The following is a 3748-nucleotide window of genomic DNA, read 5'->3' as shown; positions in this document are numbered from 1 at the left end:
TGTTCTGGAATTCCGATCATCCATAAGCTTTCCTCTTCATGGTATCCCACGTAACTCTTAGGCTTTCTTTGGATTTTTCACTCTTTTCTTCTGCTTATTCTGCTAACTTCCAAGTAGAAGAGAATTTTCTTCATCTCACTAATTCAGGTTTCCATTGCTTCAAATCTACTCCTTTACCCTTTCAATGGTATGTCCATTTCTGAGCTCTTAGTACTAATCTTCTGGCTTTCTAATTGCAGGGTTTGTATTGTTTCAAAATTTGCATTTGTTTTGTCTGTTTGTTCTTGTAGAGTTTTCTTGAAATTTTCTAAAAATATTTTTCTGTGTACTCCTTGCTTTCCTCGATTTTTCTGCCAATCCTTTGAAGGCACCTAAATATCATTCTATTGAATTCTTTTTTCAGTTCATTTGATTACCTTTTCATCTTCAGAAACATTGTCTGACTCTGCATCTTGGTCATTTGTTGGAGCCATTCTCTCTTGTTTCTTCGTATGAGCTCAAATTGTCTGTTGTCTCCCGGGCATTGAACTATTGTCAGATTTGTATTTAATTGATGATTGTATGTTGATGTGTTCTTAGGCTCTCACCAGCTGTCCCATGTGGGTGTAGTTAGAGAATGGAAGTGTGTGTACTATTCTTCATTCACCATTAGTGTACCCCAGTTTAGGGTGGGTTTGGCTGGTGCTGGCTGCTGTCTATCATTGATCAGGTGGTATAGGAGCTGGTGTTGGTTCTTACCCAGTGGGTGGAGCTGCAGAGGGTATGGTTGTGGCTGGGCTATATGGTCATGATTGATGTCTCCTGTTTGGTGGGAAAGAGGCAGAACCCCTCCCCCCAAAAAAAACAAAACAGAATAAACAAACAACATTGAAAATAGATAATATTAAAGGCGAGAAAAGAAATAATAATAAGCAGCAACCAGAAAAAAAAATGTAATAACTAAAAAGAGAAAAGAGTGACAGGAAAATGGAGCTATAGAACAGAAAACTAAGAGAGGAAATAAGAGGAAGAGAAACAAAACAAACAAACAAATACTTACTTAGCAGGGAGAGGTGAGATGAAAAGAGTAAGAGAGTAGTAAAGAAAGTTTCAAAGGAAGAAAAAGAAGATGGGAAACCAGAAACAGAAGAAAAGAAGGAAAAACAAAAGTGGAGGTTGAAAGATAAAATTCTAGGGAGTGGAAAGAAAAGAAGGAAAGAAAGAGTAAACAGACAAAAACAACAAAAGGGAACCCCAAAATTAAAACAAACAAACAAAATCCAGAGCAGCAGTTTGAATCTACCAATCGCTCTGCAGGAGAAAGATGAGACTTTCTGCTCCCGTAAAGATTTAGAGCCTCTGAAACCCTATGTTGTTGTTGTTAAGTGCTGTGGAGTCGGTTCTGACTCATAGCGACCCTGAACAGGGTTTCCAAGGCTGTAAATCTTTACAGGAGCAGAAAGCCTCATCTTTCTCCTGTGGAACAGCTGGTAGTTTCAAACTGCTGACCTTGAGGTTAGTAACCCAATTTGTAACCACTACACCACCAGAGCTCCTTCTGAAACCCTGTACAGAGTCTTTATGAGTTGGAACCGACTTAGCAGCACACAAGTTCAGCACCACGACCATCTTTGTTGTGGAGGGTCCCTGTAGCGCATCTGCCTAATCTGCCCTCTGGCTGGAAGTCCTAGAGAATGTTATGTTGTGATCCATAAAGTTTTCATTGGCTGATTTTCAGCAGTAGATCGCAAGCCTTTCCTCCCAGTCTGGCTTTCTTTGGAAGCTCTGCTGATCTTATTGGTATTTGAAAGACAGTGGCCTCCAGCATCACGGTAGCTCAAAGCTGCCACAGTGAGACAGACTGACAGATGCCTTCTTAGATTGGAGTTGCTTTTGTTGTGGTTTTAAAATAAATGTTTGATTTTGGACTAATTTAGGATTCACAGAAATGTTGCAAAGATGCAAGAATGTTCCTGAGTACCCTTCCCCCAGCTTCCCCCAAGGGTAACACCTCACACCATTGTGGTGTATTTGTCTAAGAAGCTAACATTGATCCAAGATTCTTCATTGAACTGTTGGATCATTGAAGCAATGTGCAAAGTACCTACCTGAGTCCTAGTGTCCACCTCCTTCGTGGCGCCACTCACATTCCAAATAGAGTATTGGAGGGGCTGGAATACAGATTTAAAGAATTTTCTATTTAATTGTGTAGTCCCTGTTTGATGTAAATGTTTAATGTGCTTGATGGCTAACTGATAAGTTGAAGATTTGAGTCCACCCATGGGGACCTTGGAAGAAAAGCTTAGTGATCTACTTCACTGAAAACCCTATGGAGGGCAGTTCTATTGTGACATACATGGCGTCACCATGAGTTGGGGGTGTCTTGATGGCAACTGGTGTGTAACTATATAAGTCTAACAAAGCATTGGCCATTTTAGCAGTCTTCACATATGCCATTCATTGTGTTCATCTTATTGTTCAACCGTCACTCAGCTCTGTCCCTGAGCTTCCCCAGGTGAATGGGGAGGATGGATGGAGAAAAGCTGGGCTAACTCAGAGCCTGCACTCCAGTTATGGGTCATCTTACTTCCCACCTCCCTGTGGAAGCTTCATGGCCTGCAGTAAACGATAATTCTGAGACAGACTGACACCCTTGGAGGGCTTACCTGAAGCTTTTCTCTACCTGTAGCCTAAAGAACACTACCCAGACCATTTAAAACATTTATTTCTAAAATCTTTTATTGTGAATTAAGTGAAGGTTTACAGAGCAGATTATCAGTTTTATGTTCAACAAATCATTTAATTTGCTTCATTACAATCCCTTCCATGAACCTTCAGTTAACAGTATTTACCTCTATTTCCTTGAACTCTTGCATTCTTCCCTATGTCTCCTGCTACCTTCATCTTTCTTCTGCCAACCTTCCTCTTGTTGTACATTATTTCCCATGTTAACCTGTGTCTACCCTCTAGCCCATGAATGATTTCCTTCCCTAGCCCTGTAACCATCACAGAATGTTTCATTTAGCAAGAAAATAGTTTCTTAACTGTTTATGACATTGGTCTCATACAATATTTGTTCTTTTGCAATTAACTAATTTCACTCAGCATAATATCCTCCAGGTTCATCTGTGTTGTGAGGTGTTTTGCAGATTCTCCATCATTCTTCTACGTTGCCTAGTATTCCATTGTGTGTATGGACCACAGTTTGCTTAACCATTCTTCTCTTGATGGTCATTTAGGCCTTTTCCATCTTTTTTGCTCTTATGAATAGTGCTACAATGAATGTGGGTGTGCATATATCTGTTCATGTCATAGCTCTGAGTTCTTGAGAATATATGACAAGTTGAGGGATTGCTGGGTCATACGGTATTTTTATTTCCAACTTTTTGAGAAAGCACCATACGAGTCTCCATAGTGGTTACCACATTTTAGCGTCCCACCAGCAGTGTAAGAGGGTCCCAGTCTGTCCACATCCTCACCAACATGTGTTGTTTTCTGTTATTTTGAGCTTTGTTATTAATTCTGGGGTGAGATGATATCTTATTGTTTTGGTTCACATCTCTCTAATGGCTAATGATCATGAGCATTTCTTCATATGTTTGTTGGCTGCCTGAATGAATGTCTTCTTTGATGAAGTGTCTGTTCATATCCTCTGCTTTAATTTAATTGGATTGGCTTCTTGTTGTTGTTGTTGTTGTCAGGTGCCATCGAGTCGGAACCGACTCATAGCGACCCCATGCACAGCAGAACGAAACAATGTCCGATCCTG

This window comes from Chrysochloris asiatica, unplaced genomic scaffold (assembly GCF_000296735.1).
Source record: "Chrysochloris asiatica unplaced genomic scaffold, ChrAsi1.0 scaffold00442, whole genome shotgun sequence".
Lineage (NCBI taxonomy): Eukaryota > Metazoa > Chordata > Mammalia > Afrosoricida > Chrysochloridae > Chrysochloris > Chrysochloris asiatica.
Note: the sequence above shows the minus strand (reverse complement) of the source record.